Raw genomic sequence first — 23503 nt, 5'->3', positions numbered from 1 at the left:
CTGTAAGCAATAGGTGTCTGGCCAATAGGAACTGGGCTGACATTGCCCAGGCACATTAACTAAGAACCCTCCCAGTTGATAAGAGGTAAAAAAAAAACTTATCCCATCAACCTCAATACAAATTCAAATCCAGGTGCCAGAAATGAAAGGACAACACTGAAAAATAGGAACATAGGAACATAGGAGCAGGAGTAGGCCTTTCGGCCCATCTAGCCTGCTCCACCATTCAAACAAATCAAGGCTGCTATTAACCTCTAGGCAATTTTTTCCCCAATATCCCCGTATCCATTGATGTTATTGGTATCCAGAAACCTATCGAATTCTGTCTTGAATACGTTCAATGACCGGGCTTCCGCAGCCCTATGGAGAAGGGGGTTCCAAAGATTCACCATCCTCTGAGTGAAGAAATACCTCTTCATTACAGTCTTAAATGGCCTGCCCCTTAACCTGAGGTGGTGTCCCCTGGTTTTAGCCTCACCAGCCTGGGGAAACATCTTATCCACATCTACCCTGTCACGCCCAGTAAGAATGTTGTAAATTTCAATGAGATCACCTCTCATTTTTTGAAATTCTGGGAAATACAGGCCCAGTTTCCTCAATCTCTCCTCATAAAACAATCCCACCATCCCTGGGATTAGTCTGGTGAACCTCCGTTGCACTCCCTCAGTGGCACAGGCAGTCTCCCCTTAGAACAAGACAACTACAGGCATGAGGAAAATCAAAAGCAGGGAAAGATACTCAAAAATATAGGAACACAGGAATACAATGGGAGTAGGGGTCCAGAAGAAGATACAAAATAGGAGCAAGTGTAGACCCTATGGCCCCTTAAGCCTGTTTCACCATTCAACAAAGTCTATCTCAACTCTAGTTCCCCTCCCGATCTCCACATCCCTTGATTCCCAAAATCCATTAAGCTCTGTCTTGAATATATTCAATGACAGAGCATCGGAAGCTCTCTATTAAAGAGAATTCGAAAGATTCACAACCATCTGTGAAGAGTAAATTTCTCCTTACCTCAGTCCTAAATTAACATATCCTAAGACTATGCCCCCTAGCCCTAGACTCTCCAGCTGGGGCAAACAGCCTCTCAGCATTTGCCCTGTCATTATGCAGTTCAATGAGATATATTTTTATCCTTATAAACTCCAGAGAATATGAATAGGATGAGGCATTATCTTATGAGGAAAGGTCGGACTGGCTGGGCCTGTATCCAGTGGAGTTTAGGAAAATGAGAAGTGATCTTGTTGAGACGTTTAAGATCCTGAGGGGGCTTGACAGAGTGGATGCGCAGAAGATCTTTCGCCTGTGCGAGAGACCAGACTAGCGGACACAGATTAATAATAAAGGGTTTTCCATTTAAGACAGAGATGAGGAGAACTTTTTTCCCTCAGAGGGTGGTGAGACTGTGGAACTCCCTGCCCTAGAAAGTGGTAGAGGCAGGGCCAATGAATATTTTTAAGGGAAAGGCAGATAGATTCATGACTAACAAGAAAGCCAATGGGTATCGGGGATAGGCGGGAAAGTGGAGTTGAGGCTACAATCCGATCAGCCATGATCTTATTGACTGGCAGAGAGGCTCAAAGAGCCAAATGACCTATGCCTGTTCCTAATTCATTCAGATGTTCATAATACACATGTACATATACAGAGATCCACCAGGGAAAACTGATGGATAAATACGAAATTATTTAAGCACCTAATGAAATGTTAGCCTTTATCTCAAGAATACTGGATGCAAAAAATGAAAGTTTAGCCAGGCAATGACTATATCCAACAAGAGATAATCTAACTATCTCCCCTTGACATTCAATAGCATTGCCATTGCTGAATCTCCCTCTATCAACATCTTGCGGGCCACCATTGACCAGAAACTGAACTGTTGTTACAAGAGCAGGTAAGAGGCTGGGAATTCTGCAGAGAATAACTCACCTCCTGACTCCCCAAAGCCTGTCAAAATGCACAAGTCAGGAGTGTGATGGAATATTGCCCGATTGCCTGGGTGAGTGCAGCTCCAACACCACTCAAGAAGCTCAACACTATTCAGGACAAAGCAGCCCGCTTGATTGGCACCCCATCCACAAACATTCACTCCCTCCACCACTGACGCACAATGGCAGCAGTGTGTACCATCTACAAGATGCACTGCAGGAACTCACCAAGCCTCCTTCAACAGCACCTTCCAAACCCACAACCTTTTCCACCCAGAAGTACAAGGGTAGCAGACTCATGGGAACACCACCACCTGCAAGTTCCCCTCCAAGTCACACACCATCCTGACTTGGAAATATATCGCTGTTCCTTCACTGTTGCTGAGACAAAATCCTGGAACTCCCTCCCTAACAGCACTGTGGGTGTACCTACACCACATGGACTGCAGCGGTTCAAGAAGGCAGCTCACCACCACCTTCTCCAGGGCAACTAGGGATGGGAAATAATTGTTGGTCTTGCTTGAGACAGCCACACCCTGTCAATGTATTTTTTTTAAACTGTCTGCAGCCCCAGTCTCATTCTCGTGAATATGTTCCCCTTCCAAGGCCAATATATCTTTTCTGAGGTGCAGTTGGCAGAGCTAAATACAGTATTCAGGTGGGATCTGACCAAGCCTCAGCTGGCCAGCGTATATGTTTCTCACCCATATGCACTGGCAACTGGTGAAACATTAAAGTCCACAAACCAAAAACCACAAGCAGGGCCACCACCATTTTTTGAGATGTGTAGGTGGCCATTGAGGTTCATCACCAGTCAATCTGAACTCGGGTAATTAACCTGCACCACACACCCCACCACCCCCTTCCCCCACCTCCATGATCCTCACACCCAGGGAAACAAATCGATTTCAGGATTCATATTTTTGCTCGAATCTGCTTCAAAATATCCAGTGTGAGTTGGGTCAAAAAATAAAGAGCAAAAACGCTTAACATTAGAAAATTCCGGGCTTAGTCAACAGCACAATTGTGGAAGGATCAAGCAAAATACTTGAAACAAATAATAAATGCTGATTCTTACGGCTCTCATCACTGAGTAGGATGTGAGAAGGAGCTGATGTGCTTCCTCTACGGGTTCCTAATTGCCTCTTGCCCCATTAAACCTCTCCTGCCTTTGTGCAATGCAGGCAATGGAAGGCTCATCACAGGCCAACATTGTCTGTTGTGACTGAAGAAAGATAAAGTGGGAAGAGCAGCTGACAGCAAAGAACAATTAAAAACATATGAAGATAACAAATCATTGTGGCAGCAGTCAGTAAAAATGCACCAATGGGAAAAGGAAAGCAAATCCAATTACACTGCTTTATTTTAACTGCCAAATTTATCTTACAATTACGTGGAGCTTACAGAACAGAAGCAGGCTAACTGCTCTATGCTGGAGTTTATGCTCCAAATAAGCCTCCTCCCACCTGTGTTCATCTCACCCTATCTACATAGCCTTCTATTCCTTTCTCCCTCAATTGTTTATCTCTTAAAGCTTTCCATTGATATTCACCTCAGCCACTCCCTGTGGTAGTGACTTCCGCATTCTCACCACTCTCTGGGTAAAGGTGCTCCTCCTCAACTTCCTAATGACACAGAAACCAGCCTTTCAATCTGACCAGTCTATTGTACACTGTGTATGCTTAATCAGAGCCTCCTCCCACTTTACGTCATCTCACCCTATCGCCATATGTCTTTTTCCCTCGCATATTTATCTAGCATCACCTTAAATGCATCCATGCTGATAAGGGTCATGAAACTAACATATTTTTCATTATATTATTGTGGTTTATTGTGAAGTAGGTTTATGGGTGTGAGTGTAGATGGTTCTGTCTTTGTGTTTTAATTGAATTAGAGTCAGATAGATTGAAAGTTTGCAATTATCAAATGGAATTAGGGGTAAAAGGCATTTGAAATGCTAATGAGTAAACATGGATGAGGTCTTAGCGTATAGGGTGTGAAGGAAATTAGCATTTTTATAAAAGTGAAGAGTTGTTTGGGCTTCAAAGGGATGATAGGATGTTTGCAACTGACAAGATAATCAAGGTCACGCAGTGTATTTATTTATTCCCAAAGGTACTGACCATATTGGCAACGTGAAAGTTTTTTATATTTTGGATAAGTAAATTTCCAAAGACCTATAGAACAATGAAAATTACTGATTAAAGAGAGAGAAACATATACATAGTATGGAAGGCTATATTGGGGGGGCCATGTAAGATCTAAAAGAATTGTGTAAAACAGCCTTGGGGAAGCCTACAGCCACATTTGCAGAAGTCTGCTGTGTCCAGTAACCAAAGGTGGAGGAAAGTCTTTGGAATTCCACTGTTGAGTGAGCACTGTGGTAACCTTGCTGGCTTGCTATTTAAATTTAAAATCTATTTTGGACAGTTGCCTTAAAGTGGGTGCGTAGTTGGGAGTCAGGTTCATTAGGAATTTTGGAATTTGTTACAGTATTAAGTAACTGTAATCTTATGCAGGTGCTTGAAATCTTTCCTTTTGTTAATTAATGTTTTAATTTAGTATTTTTAAATCTCTAAAGGTATTAGTGGACTCATTACTTTTGAATTCAGTGCACAAATCCTCTTATAATAAATAAAATTTGCAAAACCATTGTGATAACGTGGCCAAGTTTCCCTTGTGGGTCTGGTCCACCTGGCACACATTACCTGCCACATCATAACAATAAGATCATAAGAAATAGGGGCAGGAATAGTCCATTTTGGCCCCAGCCATTCCATGTGGTAGTGAGTTTCACATGTCGAACACCCTGGATAAAAAAAGAATGACTTACATTTTTATAGCACTTTTCATGACCACCAAACCTCTCAAAGTGCTTTTCAGCCAATGAAGTACTTATTGAAGTATAGTCATTTTTAATGTAGGAAACAAGGTAGCCAATTTGCACACAGCAAGCTCCCACAACGTGACAGCAATGTGGTAATGATCAGGTAAATTGTTTATTTGATGTTGATTGAGGGATAACTATTGGCCTGGACACAAGAAGCAAATGCGATGTGAGAAAAAACTTTTACACGTTGAGTAGTTAGGGTTTGGAATGCACTGCCTGGGAGTGTGGTGGAGGCAGGTTCAATCGAGACATTCAAGAGGGCATTCAATGATTATTTAAATAGAAACAATGTGCAGGGCTACAGGGAAAAAGCAGGAGATTGGCATTGAATCATAATGCTCATTTGGAAAGTCGGTGCAGACACAATGGTCCGGATGACCTACTTCTGCATCGTAACAATTCTGTGATTCTTTGAGAACTCCCCTGCTCTTCTTCAGAATAGTGTCATGAGATCTTTTATATTCACCTGAGAGGCCAGACCTTGGGTTTAATGTCTCATCTGAAAGATGACACCTCCAACAGTACAACGCTCCCTCAACACTTGGTTTTTGTGCTCAGGTCCTGGAGTAGGAGTTGAACCTGGAATTTTATGACTCAGACAAAGAGTGCTACCAACTGACCCACAACTGACACAAGAAGTTTCCCCTGAATTTCCTAACATATGTATTCGCAACTATCTTATATTTATGGCCCCCAGTTTTGATCTTTCCCCAGGCAGAATAACTTCTTTACGCAGTAAGTAGTAATTACCTGGGACTTGCTGCCAATGAGGGTAGCAAAAGCGGAGACAATGAATGATTTCAAAAGGAAATTGGATAGGCACTTGAGGGAAATAAACTCCAGGACTACAGGGATTTGGACTGACTGCCATGCTGTATGAAGCCAGCACAATCTTGATAGGCTGAATGGCCTCCTCCAGTGCTGAGATGTTTCTATGACTCTAAGTGAAAACGTCTTCTCTATATCTACCCGATCAAACTCTTTCATAATCTTGAAGATCAGGTCACCCCTCTATCTTCCCTTTCCTAGAGGGAATAGCCCCAGTCTGTCCAGTTTCTTCCTGATAATTGTAATCTTTCCGTTCTTTTCAATAATTAAAGTGTCTAACATCATTCAAAGTTCTGCCACAGGTTAGCAAGGCATCAATAACAAACAAACTAAGCACCATTATTTATTTCTAGAGGGATTAAATTCAAAGGTAGGGAAGTTATCTGAACTTTGGTTAGACCACACGTAAGAGCAGTTCTGATCACCATATTATAAAAAGGATATAGAGGCATGGGAGAGGGTGCAGAGAAGATTTAGAAGGGTGATGCCAGAAATGTGTGGTTATACATATCGGGAAAGGACTAACTGGCTTGGATCTCTTTTCTCTTGAAAAGAAGGGTGACCTAATCTGTTTCTTCTTCTTGAGTTCTCTGCCCAAAGGCAGATCCTACCCAAAGAACCACAACCTCCACCACAGGCAGGGCAAGTGGTCAGGTCCAAAATCCACCCCAAAATCCACCCCTGTGCTGCTGGGACCAATCTGATCTCCATCCAGCCAACTGAACTGTTGCACCGCAACCCCCCACCCCCGCACCCTGCACCCCACACCACCACCACCCCCCCGCACCCTGCACCCCACACCCCCCTGCACCCTGCACCCCACACCCCCACCCACAACCCCCACAGAGACGGCACTGCGAGGTAGCAGCAGTTGATAGCAGCTCCTGTTCTTTCAATGATCTGGGCGAATCCAATCGCTCTTGCATCCAGGCTGTCCTGGTCCCGGGCGAAATGGGCAAAGTTGTGTGCCCTCACAAAGATAGCATCCGTGACCTCATGGATGCATTTGTGGTTGGAGGCTTGTGAGATCCCACAGAGGTCACTGGAAGGAGCCACTGATGTAGAAATTGAGCACCACTGTCACTTTCATAGCCACTGGCAGTGGATGCCCTCCAATCCTTGTGGTGCCAAATCCTGCAGTAGCTGCAGATGTGACCGACCAGTTCCATAGACATGCGTTGTCTTCAGCGACACTAGCTCTCGGTCATCTGCAGGGATGAAAGGCAGCATCCATACACCCTGTGTCTAGCGAGACACCGACCAGTGATGGCTCACTGCGGCTCTTCGACAGCGTGTGTGGGAGCCCCAGCCACCCCTATTTCCTGAGGGTGCTGCTCCTCCCTCTGCGCAGCCAGGCGCCTCCATCACTCTCTTCTCCGTCGTCTTCATTCTCTGTACGCGACGAGGCATACAGCTAGTTCACCAGGCTCCATGATCCTGATGTACTCCTCCTGCAGGATTAAAGAGAGAGATGCGTGGGCTAGCATGGGTGAACTGAGAACATCTTTTGGTTTAGCCTGAAGGCCCCTTAACACATCCCAGAGAGTGCTGGCTACCACTTGGATGGCCAGAGATAAGTGCGCTGCATGGTTGCCTGAAACCCCTCCCTCCTCCGCCACACTCCACCCGACCGATTGGTGGCAGCCTTGTCCATTGGACTGCAGGCTGTGCTCTCAGCTCAGGTGCAGGCATTCTCCTAACCTGCGCTGCAAGGCTGCACTGTTAGCTTGAAACATGGGGCGAGACTGGTCCCAACCGGGGTGCTGACATTGCAAGGGGCTGTGAGCATCTCCACCAGTGACTGCCCTATGGCCAGCTTTGGCAAGAAGATTGCACAATGTGCCCACTCATCCAACTGCTCTGCAGTCCACTAAAATGCTCATTAATTTGCAGTCTGTGCCTGAAGGGTAGAAAGCTCAGGAGCACTTGGTGGCACTTTCATGCCTCTGCATTGCTTGAGTGGGCAGATAAGCTAGTGGTCCAACCCCAATCATATCAATATAATAAAAAAGCAAAATACCGCAGATGCTGGAAATCTGAAATAAAAGCTAAAAATACTGGAAAATCTCAGCAGGTCTGGCAGCATCTGTGGAGAGAGAAACAGAGTTAACATTTCGAGTCTGTATGACTCTTCTTCAGGGTTCCAATCATATCAGTGTGGCTGAACCTGAACTCTCTCAGCTGCAGAGGAATGGTCATTTTTTAACAAGGTTTCCCTAATGCGTGGCCACTTCCCTCGCCCACTGCCCTTATCCCGCATGTGCTTGTGTGCTACCTTCAACCGTAGGGCAACCTTTTCCACCCCACCCCCAAAGGCACCTCAACCGCAGGGCAGCCTCTGAACCCAAAGCCTCTAGTTTAGAGATAGAAGCACTACCTACCGAGCCACAAGACCTCCACGCCTTGGTTCAACTTCATATGATTAAGATTCTTGCTTTATTTTCACTTCTAGATAGCTCATAGACTTGTGCTGTAGCTGTAGCTAATAAAATGGTCAAGTTGCTCACTCCCAACATTCTTTAACATGGCTGAATGAAGAGTTTGTGGTCTCCCTGATTAAGAGGCTAGGTTATATCATAAAACAAAAACAAAAAAATCAACTGGTTAGCTCATAATCTGAAAAATAAGGCATTTTGAGAGATGGTAGTTCATGGTGAGAACTCTTCGAAAATCTTAAGCTCTCCTTCAAAACTCAGGGAGAGGGAGAGGATGAAGGAATCAAAGGAGGTTACACTTTCTGTCCAGAACAAAACTAGTAATATTGTTCATTTCTCTGCTTGACGATTGCTTAAGATATTGAGTGTGCCAAGGCTCAATTGAACGAAGTAAAGTGTATTTGTAACTAAGTTGGTGCCAAGTCCAAGAACTTTACAATGGGACCTTTTACATCCACAAGAGAGGACGCAGTGTACATCTGTTTAACGTTGCACAATGCATACAATAGTGCAGCATTGCCTCAGAGCAGTGTTGCACCACCTGGGTCAGCCTAGGTTTTGTGCTCAAATCTCTGGAGCGGGACTTCTGACTCCAACACTCTGTTTCAGGCCTGGCCTGTCACCAAATAGGTGGAAGGCTCTAGTTCAGATGGGGAATTCTGTGTGCCAGAGCTCCCTTGTGGAGCTGCAAGTCTGTCTGGTCACCTAACCCCAACATACATAAAGCACAGGTTGTCAACATAAACCTCATTTTCTGCATTTACCTTTACACTAAAGCCATTAAGTACAAATTTACAGCTGTAAACAGATTGATTGCAGCATCTGTGCTTTTCTTTGTTTATACTGACAATTCCTAAGCCGTTATCATTTATGATGATTTAATTATCCAGCTGCAGTAGCTGTAGCCAGAATGCGCTGCCACCACATTTATAAATCACAGAAGACACAAGCAACTAAAAAATAATTTTACTTTTACAGCTTTTCATGCTCCAAGACCTTAAATAAAAGTTGAATTAACTGTTCGTTGTGATCAGCTATTCACTTCCTCAAGCGACTGGTATTTGCCAGGCTTCCCCACTTACATCACAACTTAGATACTTTAGGATTTTACTGCTTTTTTGTTTATATATTTACATTACTGGCTTGCCTTAGGTATACAGGGCATAACTTGACATTTTCAGATGATACTGGGATATGTAGTAAACAGTGATGAGAATAGTAATAAGGGAAAATAGGTAGACACATTCTACATCCCAATCGTTCACTGCATAAAAATGTTTTTCCTCATGTCGCTTTTGGTACTTTTGCCAATTACATTAAATCAATGCCCTCTGGTTCTCCACCCTTCCACCAATGAGAATAGTTTCTCCCTATCTACAGTGTCCAGGTCCCTTATGATCTTGAACACCTTCCATTAAAGCTCCTCTCGGCTTCCTCTTGTCTAAGGAGAACAGTCCCAGCTTCTCCAACCTACCCACATGGCTGATGCTCCTCTCCCCGGAAACATTCCCATGAATCTTTTCTACATCCTCTCCAATGCCTTCACATTCTTCCTAAAATGTGATGCCCAGAATTGGACACAATACTCCAATTAAGGCCAAGCCAGTGTTTTATACAGGTTTATCATAACTTTCTTAGTTTGGAACTCTATGCTTCTATTTATAAAGCTCAGAATCCCAATTCTGATTAACAACTTTCTTAACCTGCCCTGTCACCTTGTGTACATATATCCGTTCCAGTCTCCCTGCTCCTGCACCCTCTAGATGTAAATTAGGGATGTGAAATTTGACTACACCAGCAGCCCCAAGATCAGCTCATGGCCAATCAGCTGCTGCTTTTGCACTGTGCCCATCCAATGAAGCTCACTGATGATAGTTCAAACTCTTTCCCTAGTCTCACGGTCACTTCTAATTGGTTTGAAATTAAAAATCTTGGCTATGCTTTCCAAATCAATGGAAGATACAACTGACCTGGTGAGAAATCGCCTGCTGATTCATTATGAACCTGTTTCACACTGTTGGCTTGAACTGATTTCACCCCCTTAAAACTCGGAATTTTGAGGAGCAGGGAACTTTCACTGAGATGGACAACCCCTATTGTTCCAAATTGTTTTTGGTGCAGGAGGGCTGTGCTGGGTGGATGAAGGTGACTTTGTGGCTGCTCTTTGCCTTGGTGCAGGCTTTCAGTGAAGGGTTAAGTTAGGCACATGCAAACCACACCACAAGTACTGAGGTGAGATAAAATCGGCCAACCCACTCATCAGCAAATAAGTAGATGTTTAATGAACATGTAGCCTCCATTTTGAGTGCAAAATTGCTATTTAAACCCTTAGCAAAACTAAATATTTAATTTTATATGCTGCAAAATGCTAATTTTAAACTTTTTAAATTCATGTAGTACTGTTTTTAAAATTTAACACTGGTACTGAAGTTTAACTATTCAACATTGATTTCCTGTTAGTTTTGTGAATTTTTATTTACACCTGATCACTCACCCATAAACAAAAAGTAGCTAATGGTGCAACTTTATATTTTTATATATTGTAAATGTGCTGCCACACATATGCACTCATTTATTGTTTAAATGTTATGCGTTGCCACTCCATCATGTTTATTAAATCCCCAGATCAGATATTTGTCACTCGACACCCACTGTCCTCAGTCATGTCTCCACTGATTCAATCACTTCTGTCCAACCGAGCAGTATTTTAATGTCTGCGTCTATTCCTATGTATTTTAATTTTTATGATATGTATATATTCAAACCTTATGTGTTTGTACTATTCTAATTTATTTTAAGCTCTGATGATCAATATCTGAGCCATTGAATACTCCTCTTTTCCCTGTTTCATTTCACACTTACAAAAACCAAATCTTTTTAATTCAATTTTATTAATTTTTGTAGACTTAAGGTTTTGAAAAGAGACTGATCCATTTTTCAATTTCCAATTAATTTGTTTTACTTTTACCCTAACACTCCATTTATTCCAGAAATTCTATATATATATTCTTAATCTCCTTTTGTTCTTTCAATTAATCTAATTTCATTATCTATGCATGCGTCTGTACAGACAGACAGCAGACAGACAAGTCAACCAAACAGAAAGAGAGATAATTCAACAGAGATGCAGGGAACATAATTAAAAATTAAAGACCGGCTTTCGGATTGAGTATACCTGGAGCTTGCACTGTTGTAATCATCAACTTTAACACTGTATTGATTCAGCGAACAGTTCTTTATTCCACCCAGTGCTGTATTGATTGATTCCTGGATATGATGGAGGTTTTAGCAGGAGTGGAGTTTGTGCAATAAACACATTGTGATCCACAACATCCACTTGTGGCATAAGGGTTGAGATTCTCCTGTGAAAAAGTTCTTGCTAATTGATATGCTGAGAGGCCCTTTACCTTAGAAAATGGACAGGGATATTGATTATTCTGTAAGTGAGTCCAGCATTCTGGAAACTTCCAAATGTCAGATAAGGAAGAAAAACTAACTAGAGAAGCAGCACTAGGTTTAATTAAAGGAAACTCTACCTGTCTGCTTATCATGATTCCTTCATTCTTTCACTCACATTCATTTACTTTATAGATGTCAGGCAATGCTACCTGTGGAGGAGACACAGCTTGACACAATGGTGACTTTCCCAGAAACTCTGGGTACTGCAGTAGTTGGAACATTGCCTTTCACAACACTGGCTTTCACAGGTTGAACGGAGCACGTTCACCCTATCCCACAGGGCAGTGATCAATTGCATCAGGTAATACAAATGATTAAGGTTTGAACACCAAAAAGGAAGACTTGCGTTTATGTCGTGCCTTTCACGATCTCAGGACATCCCAGAGCACCTCGCAACCAAGCAAGTGCTTTTGAAGAGTAGTCGCAGTTGCAATGCGGGAAACAGGAAAGGCAATTTGGGCACAGCAAGCTCCCACAAAGGGCAATGACATAAATGACTGGATCATCCGTTATCGATGTTGGTCAATCTATTAATCAGTCTAGGTGAAATGCACTAAGATGGCCAATGTCAGTTAACTTACCCTAAAGCCATCAATTCTATGATGCGTTTTATGAGATCTTTGTGTCATATGCTTCAACACCAGTAGATGGTAATATCCCGTGACTTGCTTCAGTAGAAGGTAATATCCCTTGTAGATGGTAATATCCTAGTAGATGGTAATATCCCAGTAGATGGTAATATCCCGTGACTTGCTTCAGTAGATGGTAATATCCTGTGACTTGCACTCCATTCTCACAGGCTGGATTCCTGTGGGCTCAGTTTCTGCCAGAATGGTGAGACCATTTTCAGATTGGGAACAGGATTATAGATGGACTTTGCCAAGGCTCTTTCCCAGGGTAATGGCATTAGCATCCTGCCTCTGACTAATTAGGGAGGGTGAATGGGATGGCGCATCCTTTCTGTCAAGGGAAGGATTTTTAATCAAATAGATGACAACATGGGTCACAGTGACTCACCGGCATTTAAATATTTGAGGCTGCAGCAACCAGAGGGATGAAGAAAAAGCCTGGTGAGGCTGCTCCCCAGGTCCCTCACTCTTACCTGGAGATTGTGCTGTGGGATCTTGACTGGTGGTGGGAAGCGGGTCAGATCCTTCATATGCAGCGAGACTCTCGGTATCACCGCACGCTGCCCGACTGCAGTAGGGAAGAGTCATCGCCCGCCTCCTTCTGGAATAAGACCATAAGACATAGGAGCAGAAATTAGGCCATTCAGCCCATCGAGTCTGCTCTGCCATTCAATCATGGCTGATAAGCTTCTCAACCCCATTCTCCCGCCTTCTCCCCGTAACCTTTGATCCCCTTACCAATCAAGAACCTATCTATCTCGGTCTTAAATACACTCAATGACCCGGCCTCCACAGCCTTCTGTGGCGATGTATTCCATAGATTCACCAACTCTCTGGCTAAAGAAGTTTCTCCTCATCTCTGTTCTAAAAGGTCTTCCCTTTCCTCTGAGGCTGTGCCCTCGGGTCCTAGTCTCTCCTACTAATGGAAACATCTTCCCCACGTCCACCCTATCCAGGCCTTTCAGTATTCTGTAAGTTTCAATCAGATCCCCCCTCATCCTTCTAAACTCCATCGAGTATAGACCCAGAGTTCTCAAACGTTCCTCATATGTTAAGCCTTTCATTCCTGGGATCATTCTCGTGAACCTCCTCAGGACCCTCTCCAGGGCCAGTACATCTGTCCTGAGATACAGGGCCCAAAATTGCTCACAATATTCTAAATGTGGTCTGACCAGGGCCTTATAAAGCCTCAGCAGCTCATCCCTACTTTTATATTCTAGTCCTCTCGAAATAAATGCCAACATTGCATTTGCCTTCCTAACTACCAACTCAACCTGCAAGTTAACCTTAAGAGAATCCTGGACTAGGACTCCCAAGTCCCTTTGCACTCCAGGTTTCTGAATTCACTGCCCATTTAGAAAATAGTCCATGCCTCTATTCTTCCTACCAAAGTGCATGACCTCACACTTTCCCACATTGTATTCCATCTGCCACTTCTTTGCCCATTCCCTTAACCTGTCCAAATCCTTCTGCAGCCTCCCTGCCTCCTCAATACTACCTGTCCCTCCACTTATCTTTGTATCATCTGCAAACTTAGCCAGGATGCCCTCAGTTCCTTCATCTAGATCATTAATGTATAAAATGAAAAGTTGTGGTTCCATCACTGACCCCTGCGGAACTCCACTAGTCACCGGCCACCATCCTGAGTAGGACCCCCTTATCCCCACTCTCTGCCTCCTGCCAGACAGCCAATCTTCTATCCATGCTAGTACCTTGCCTCTAACACCATGGGCTCTTAACTTACTGAGCAGCCTCCTGTGCGGCACCTTGTCAAAGGCCTTCTGGAAAGTAGATAACATCCATTGGCTCTCCTTTGTCTAACCTACTCGTTACCTCCTCAAAGAATTCTAACAGATTTGTCAGGCATAACCTCCCCTTGATGAAACCATGCTGACTTTGCCCAATTTTACCATGCACTTCCAAGTATTCTGAAATCTCATCTTTAATAATGGACTCTAAAATCTTACCAACAATCAAGGTCAGGCTAATCGGCCTGTAATTTCCAGTCTTTTGCCTCACTCCCTTCTTAAACAGGGGTGTTACATTAGCGATTTTCCTGACTTCAGTGATTCCTGAAAGATCACCACTAACGCCTCCACTATCTCTTCAGCTATCTCCTTCAGAACTCTGGGGTGTAATCCACCTGGTTTATCCACCTTCAGACCTTTCAGTTTTCCTAGCACCTTCTCCTTGGTAATGGCCACCATACTCACCTCTTCCCCCCGACTCTCTTGAACTTTGGGGATGTTACTCATGTCTTCCACCATGAAGACTGACGCAAAGTACCTATTCAGTTCCTCCACCATTTCTTTGTTCCCCACTACTACTTCTCCAGCATCATTTTCCAGCAGCCCAATGTCCACTTTTGCCTCTCTCTTACCCTTTATATACCTAAAAAACTCTTGCAATCTTCTTTTATATTACTGGCTAGTTTACCCTCATATTTAATCTTCTCCCTCCTTATTTCTTTTTTAGTTGTCCTCTGTTGGTCTTTGTAGGCTTCCCAATCCCCTGGTTTCCCACTGCTCTTCGCCGCATTGTATGCTTTCTCTTTAGCTTCTATGCTGTCCCTGACTTCCCTTGTCAGCCATGGTTGCCTCGTCCTCCCTTTAGTATGCTTCTTCTTTCTAGGGATGAATTTTTGCTGTGTCTCCCAAATTACTCCCAGAAACTCCTGCCATTGCTGTTCCACTGTCTTTCCTGCTAGGCTCATCTCCCAGTCAATTCTGGCCAGCTCCTCCCTCATGCCTCTGTAGTTGCCTTTATTCAACTGTAATACCGTTACATCTAATTCCAGCTTTTTCCTCTCAAATTGCAGGGTAAATTCTATCATATTATGGTCACTTCCTCCTAAGGGTTCCTTCACCTTAAGCTCCCTTATCAAATCTGCCTCATTACACATCACTAAATCTAGAATTGCCTGTTCCCTAGTGGGCTCCACCACAAGCTGCTCCAAAAAGCCATCTCGTAGACATTCCACAAATTCCTTTTCTTGGGATCCAGTACCAACCTGATTTTCCCAGTCTACCTGCATATTGAAATCCCCCATGATCACTGTAACCTTGCCTTTCTTACACACCTTTTCTATCTCCTGGTGTATCTTGTGCCCCACATCCTGACTACTGTTCGGAGGCCTGTACATAACTCCCATTATGGTTTTTTTAACCTTTGCGATTCCTCAACTCTACCCACACAGATTCTACATCATCTGACCCTACGTCGTTTCTTCCTATCGATTTAATTTCATTTCTTACTAACAAAGCAACCCCACCCCCTCTGCCAACCTGCCTATCTTTTCGATAGGATGTATATCCTTGGATATTTAGCTCCCAGTCCTGATCCCCTTGCAGCCATGTCTCTGTAATGCCCAACACATCATACCTGCCAATTTCAATCTGCGCCACAAGCTCATTTACCTTATTTCGTATACTGCGTGCATTCAGATACAACACCTTCAGTCCTGTATTTCCCGTCCCCTTTCTCATTGTCGTCCCTTTACCTGATGTGCTTGACGTTAGATTCCTAGCCCTTTCCAAACACTCTGTCCTATTTTGTGTTCTGGAGACTTTAATAGCCTCTCCTGGGCTCTCCTTTCTTTTCAGTTTTTTCATAATTTTCCATGAAGTTGAATCCACCCCCCCCACACACTAACCTGCTGCTTTGTTTCCCATTAGTCATACTTCTTGAAGTTTTACCCTTCCCTCCGCCCCCCCAACTTTCTAGTTTAAAGTCCTGTTGACCACCCAATTTACCCTTTTCGCTAGAAAAGGTCTAGAAAAGTGTCTTTGCAAAAAAGGGTCTGGAAGGAGATGCGGTGATTTTTATTGAGGTTCATGCTGAGTAGTCCTATTATGTAGGACTCTGTGTTTTATGGGCTGCTCCCAGGGAAAGACTCCAAGATAAACATGAACTGCTACTAGAGGGACATTAACTCAGTGAAAGATGCCTTTTGGTCTGACTTGAAACTTGCTGGTTTCCAATGCAAAGAGCTGTTGACGATCGAGTGTTGCATTTTGGAACTTTCCAAGATCCAAAACCACATCGAACCTTTTTTTTTATTCATTCACAGGATCTGCGTTTCGCTGGCTGGGCTAGCATTTATTGTCCATCCCTAGTTGCCCTTGAGAAGGTGGTGGTGAGCTGCCTTCTTGAACTGCTACAGCTCCATATGGTGTAGGTACATCCATAATGCTGTTAGGAAGGGAGTTCCAGGATTTTGACCCAATGACAGCAAAGGAAACCACAGAACCATAGAAATGTTACGGTGCAGAAAGAGGCCATTCAGCCCATCATGTTTGCGCTGGCCAAAAAGAGAAGGAAAAACTAGCCGCTCATTTTAACCCCACTTTCCAGCACCTGGTCTGTAGCCGCGCAGGTCACAACACTTCAGACGCAGATCCCGGTACCCTTTAAATGAGTTGAGGGTTTCTGCCTCCACCACTAAACCAGGCAGCCAATTCCAGACACCCACCACCCTCTGGGTGAAAAGGTTTTCCCTCATGTCCCCGCTAATCCAGATGTGACGAGTATAGTGCCACAGGGGCCTCAAACATTTACAATTTATATCAATCACTTGGATGAAGGGACCAAAAGTATGGTTGCAAAATTTGCTGATGACACAAAGATAGGTTGGAAAGTAAGTTGTGAAGAGGACATAAGGACACAGGCTGGAGGTGGCATGGGGGGTGGTGAGGGTGGCCCTTGAGTTCCAACCAGTTCCACCAGAAAGGAGGTCTTGTTCCACAAGGACCTGCCATGAGAGCCTGAGTCCCCTGTGGCACTGGGGGTTCAGACATGTCGAAAGAGATGATCCTCTACCTCTCAACTCTGTGTTGGGGGGAACCTCACCTCCTTCCAGGTGGATCTCAGTATCGATCCCCTCCGCCCTGCAGAGGGGCATCTGGCAGAGGAGAAGGCAGCTGGTGTGCTGTCACTGTTGTCCCTGTTACTGCTCGAGTTGTTGGAGGTGGTGCGGAATCTGTGGAATTCACCACCTCAGAGCGCAGTGGATGCCGGGACGCTGAATAAATTTAAGGAGGAGATAGACAGATTTTTGACTAGTAATGGGTTGAAAGGTTATGGGGCGGGGGTGGGAAACTGGAGTTGAGGCCGAAATGAGATCAGCCAAGTTCGTAACGAATGGCGGGGCAGGCTCGAGGGGCTGAATTGCCTACTCCTGCTCCTAGTTCTTAAGTTCTTATATGCTCTTGACCTTCAGCAAGTGGAAGGTGGAGCTACATAAACTGCTCCCATGCTGTGGTGAAGGCTGGCAGCGGGGAAGTCGAGCTGAAGGTGATGAAGTGCACGTCAGGTGAAGTACCTTCCCAGAAGTTGGCAATCCCCTGTCAAGCAGTGAAGTGCTTTGAACAGCAACCTCTCAATGATCATGGCTGGAGCTCTTCAGTGTAACTGATCAAGGCCTTCCCAGCCTGCCAGTTTCACTGAAGAAGCTTTTCCCACTGTGCATTCGCCTCAGTGACCCTGTCAAGTTGCTGAAACAGTGTGGAACCCTTGCACTGTTGGGAAAGAAGGAATCGAGTGTTAAAAGGCTCTTAATTGCTCCTTTCGATTGCTTTTCCTCCGAACCCCGAGAGGGGGATTGTGGGGTTAGGGGGTGGGGGAGGTGGTCCCCTACTGAACTCAGACTCACCCTGCGGAAAACCAGAAGAGGGCGGGACAATGTCAGAATCCTAACTCATTGTCAATTTCCCAGGATTTAACTTCCCACGCATACCCAGTCCTGCTCCCACCTGGTTGGGAAACTTTTGCCCTAAGTGTCATTCGTTTAGAAGGTAACACAATTTGCGCGGTTATAAACATCAGCGAATGATAACAGCTGAAAGGCTGGCCACAAATTAACTATACTACTGACATAAACCCTTTGATTCTTTGTAAAGTGGATTAAGCTGCCACTTCCTGCTTAATTCACTTTTCCTGCATAACCTTAACAACCTGATCTAAACTAACTTTAGTCTTTACTCTCGCAGAAGATACAATTTCCTAATACAAAGATAATTCTCACTGCTGTGCAGTGAGGCTATTTTTTTCTATTGTCTTATGCATTATCCTACAGCCAACAATATACCTGTTTGGCTCAATGGGAAACACTCTTGCTGTGGAAGAACATTCAAGAGCCACTCCAGCTCATAGACACTCAATCCAGACTGACGTTTTAGTCCAGTAGTACGGGAGTGCTGCATTACCAGAGTGGCTGTGCTTTATTTACACAAACTCCTGTCCTCCTAATCCGATACATGTAGAAGAATCCATGGTACCATCCAAAGTGGAGCAGTGAATTCTCCTGGTGCCTGGCCAACATTCCTCCCTTAGCTAACATTATCAGAAGAGTATTATGTTGCTGATCAGCCATTACTGTCTGCGGGGCGCTGGTTTATGCAAGCTTTTTTACTCTGTCACGGGATGTGGGTGTCGCTGGCTAGGCCAGCCTTTTTATCGCCCGTCCCTAGCCATCCTTGAGAAGGTGGTGGTGACTGTTGTATTCACCTACATAACAACTGTGGCTGCACTCCAATCGTCAAGTGCAGAACAATCTTCAAATTAGAGCTAAGCAATTCAGAAGCTAAATCAGGGAGCATTTCCTCACACAAAGCGTAGTAGAAATGTGGAACTCTCGCTGCTAATGAATGCTGGGAGTTAATTGGAGCTTTTAAGACTGAGAGCGATAGACATGTGTTAGTTAAATGTATCAAGGGATATGGATCAATGGGGGATAATTGGAGTTGCGATGTAGATCCTGATCTAATTGATGGAATAGGCTCAAGGGGATGAACGTTCTGCTCCTGTTCCTAGTCGATGGTGTGAATGCTTTGAGACATTGGGATGCAAATTATGGTCCCTGGAAAATAAAAGGCACTAGTTGTTCATCACACTTGCACATACCCACAGACATTTGGACTGGAACTTGCTGCAAATTCAAAAGCCAAAAACTGCAGTGCCCTCTACCAGACATATGTAGCCTGTGTGATCAGGACAAGCGGCAGTGTATCTTTTTAATGTATTTCCTTAATGAATCAGGTTGAAGAATTGATAATAAGCAGCACAGTTGGAATATTTAATTCAATATCAAATCGTACACAGAAAGCGAAACAAAAAAAGGGAAATAAAAGTGGGATTAAGAGAAAGAGATTAGACAGAAATAAAAGTAAAAGAAAATGTGCTTAAATTGTGTATTGTTTTAAAACTGAAACAATTATTAAAAACTGAAAGAATGAGACTCCACAAGTTATTAAAGTTAATTTTCAGTGCCAGGGAGGTTGTTTGGCAGTAATTAAGACTTGACACGCTGTCAAATGGAGAGTTTTTTTTTTATACCATTAGCCTCCCTATTCTTTCTAACTCAAAATCTGTCCTGTGGGCAGAGTTTTCTGCTTGTTGGGAGGGCGCCTGCCTGACCCAAACGAGCGTAAAATGACACACGATGACATCGGGCGAGCGTCCCAACGTCATCGCCCGCTTGCACGATATTTCGGTTGGCAGGGGAGCGTGGGAGTTTGCGGCACGTCCGCTGACAATTAACAGGCCTATTAAGACTATTAAAGATCTGACTGAATTAAATGTTTCACTGCCCGTCCAACCTTACATTCGGCGGATAGGCAAAAAGGCCAAGCGGCCTTTGGATTTTTTGCGAAATCTCATCCACGGGTGGGATGAAATTTCGATCCATCATTAAAAAAATAAATTTCAAGCTCATGTCCCTCATGTTTTTAACATTTTTAAATTCTTTCTTTCTTATTTTTTCAAAATCTTCACCTCCCTGAGGCAGCTCTGTGCCTCAGGGAGCTTTTCCTGCGCGCACCCCGCACATGGGGAAACTTGCCCGCTCCTGCCCCCTCCTGCACAGGCAGCGCTGAGTACTGCAGCACACGTTTCACACTGGGCGGGCCTTAACTGGCCGGCCAGCGTGAAATCACGGCTGGGCTCCGATTGCGGACGGCGATCGGCTTCCTGACCGCTCCCGCTCACCCCCCCGCCAAGCCCCTCTGGCCTGTGTTCCTCCTGGTACAGTGGAATACACATTGCAGCAGGCACAGAGAAGCTTGTTCAGTACCAGCTCCCTCTTAAGCAAGGGTACCTGAAAGAGGGGGAGGAATGGCAGGGTCCCATCCCCTGGTGCTATCGCAGTTAGAAAGAGTAGGAGAGCAAAGACCATCCAATCACATGAAGCAGAAATGCTGCTCTAATGGGCACTACTCATCTCATTAAGAAGGAAAGGTTCATGGCAAGGTCACTGATATCAAACAGCCTTTGCCATGACATATCACCCTGTCTCTGGTAAAATTCCACCAAGCGGGCAATGTGATAATCATCTGGAACAGCTGCGTGATATCATTAATTCGAACCTGCAGCCACATTGAAAATGGTTCTAAATTATTCCAGTAATAATCTCATAATGTTAACACAATTGCACTTGTATATTTTTAATGAGGAAGGCTTGTACAGTTTCCACCACATTCTTCATAACTATCTGGGAACGATTACCTTCTGTCTGGCATATGTAGTAATGGATGTGTTCATTCATTCATACAGTCACACTGCAATCGAGCAGCTAACTGCAGATATTTTGATGTTTTGAGTAGTGGCTTATGAAAGGCCACTGTACCACTGTTCCCAATTCCACGGTTAAAGTATTTAACTAATTAAAGTATCTCGCTTCTGAAAGCTTAGGGTTTCAGTCAAGTTCCAGGGATTTGAACATATAGTTTAGGCTGACAAGTCCAGTGCAGTGCAGAGAAAGTGCTGCACTGTCAGAGGCGTTCACTTCGGAATGAGACATTAAACAGATGCTTCCATGCCCTGACCACCCTATGCATATGAGAATATTTACCATAACATCTCTCTTTGTACCTTTGGTGCAATTTTATATTTCTCTGCTCTCTAGTTATCAAACGATTTCCCTTTTTGACTCCATCAAAACCCTCAGTAATTTTGAAGAGTTCAAGCAAATTTCCTCTCAAATTTCTCTTTCACAATGACCCCGTTATCCTCCACTCCCTCTTTCATCTTTTAAGCAAGACGTCAAAGTGAGGCCTTGTCTGCCCTCTCGTGTGGCGATAAGTATCCCACGGCACCACTTTGAAGAACAGGCGAGTTCCACCGGGTGCCCCGGTTAATATTTAACTCATCACCACGTTATGGGTGCTTGCTGTGATTAAATTGGCTGCCACATTTCCTACATTATAACAGTGATGACATCTCAGAAAGATTCTTCACTGGCTGCAAAGCACTTTCTTTGTAGGGTTCTGAGGCTGTGAATGGCACCATATAAATGCAAGTCCTTACTTCTGTCTTTTCACTTCTTTGAATGAGTCACACTGCTTTTCCCTTCCCCTATAGCCCAGATTTTTATTTCCCCTTTTCCAGTACTTATCCAATTCCTTTTAGGAAATTCCTACTGAATCTGCTTCCACCGTCATTTCAGGCAGTGCATTCCAGATCACAGCAATTTGCTGTATGAGGGCAACTATTCAGCCCATCTTACTATTCTACTTATGAAGCCATAATAACATTCAACTGTTTCTGAAGTTACACCAAGGTTTTGCCTCCAATATCTAACACAGCCATTGGAAATGTAACTTTTTGAATAATGATGAGTTTGCTGACATCAAGGCTATGGGCCCTCACAATATTCTGGCAATCGCACTGAAGATTTGAGTCCCAGAACTTGCAGTGCCCCTAGCCAAGCTGTTCCAGTACAGCTACAACACTGGCATCTATCCAGCTATGAGGAAAATTGCCCGGGTATGTCCTGTACATAAAAGGCATGACCAATCCAACCCAACCAATTACTGCCACATCAGTCTACTCTCGATCATCAGTCAAGTAATGTAAGGGGTCATCAACAGTGCTATCAAACAGCGCTTGCTTAGCAATAACCTGCTCACTGATGCCCAGTTTGGGTTTCGCCAGGGCCACACAGCTCCTGAGCTCATTACAGCCTTGGTTCAAACATGGACAAAAGAGTTGAACTCCCAAGGTGAGGTGAGAGTGACTGCTCTTGACATCAAGGCAGCATTTGACAAAGAGTGGCATCAAGGAGCCCAAGCAAATTTGGAGCCAATGGGAATCAAGGGAAAACTCTCCGTTGGTTGGAGTCATACCTAGCACAAAGGAAGATGGTTGTGGTTATTGGAGGTCAGTCAACTCAGTTCCAGGACATCACTGCAGGAGTTCCTCAGGGTAGTGTCCTCAGCCCAACCATCTTCAACTGCTTCATCAGTGACCTTCCTTCCATCATAAGGTCAGAAGTGGGGATGTTCGCTGATGATTGCACAATGTTGAGCACTATTCGCGATTCCTCAGATACTGAAGCAATTCATGTCCAAATGCAGCAAGACCTGGACAATATCCAGGCTTGGGCTGACAAGTGGTAAGTAATATTCGCATCACACAAGTGACAGGCAATAACCATCTCTAACAAGAGAGAATCTAACCATCACCCCTTGACATTCAGTGGCATTACCATCACTGAATCCCCCACTATCAACATCCTGGGGGTGACCATTGACCAGAAACTGAACTGGACTAACCATACAAATGCTGTGTCTAAAAGAGTAAGGCAGAGGCTAGGAATCCTGCAATGAGTAACTCACCTCCTGACTCTCCAAAGCCATCTGCAAATGCTGGCTCATCTGGAAAGCACAAATCTGGAGTGTGATGGAATACTCCCCACTTGCCTGGATGAGTGCAGCTCCCACAACACTCAAGAAGCTTGACACTGTCCAGGACAAAGCATCCTGCTTGATTGACACCATATCCACAAACATTCATTCCCTCCATCACCGACACACAGTAGCAGCAGTGTGTACCATCTACAAGATGCACTGCGGGAATTCACCAAGGCTCCTTAGACAGCACCTTCCAAACCCACTACCACTACCACCTGGAAGGACAAGAGCAGCAGATAGATGGGAACACCTAGAAGTTCCCTTCCAAGTCACTCACCATCCTGACTTGGAAATATATCACCGTTCTTTCACTGTCGCTGGGTCAAAATCCCGTAACTCCCTCCCTAACAGCACTGTGTGTGTACCTACAGCAGATGGACTGCCGCAGTTCAGGAAGGCAGCTCACCACCATCTTCTCAAGGGCAATAAGGGATGGGTGATAAATGCTGGCCCAGCCAGCGAAGACCACATCCCGGGAATGAATAAAAAAAGTTACCCCTGCCCAGTTTGAATGTGTGCTTCTCTGTGCTATTGTCATAGCTCATCTTGAAGTAGTGCTCTGATTTCCCCTTCCTCATACAGCTTAATATCTCTGCTGGGAGCAGAAGAATGACTCACCTGTGAGTGTGTGTGAAGATCCAGATTTTGA

This window comes from Cetorhinus maximus, chromosome 10 (assembly GCF_964194155.1).
Source record: "Cetorhinus maximus chromosome 10, sCetMax3.hap1.1, whole genome shotgun sequence".
Lineage (NCBI taxonomy): Eukaryota > Metazoa > Chordata > Chondrichthyes > Lamniformes > Cetorhinidae > Cetorhinus > Cetorhinus maximus.
The sequence above is the reverse complement of the archived record's forward strand: the minus strand, read 5'-3'. Positions refer to the sequence as shown.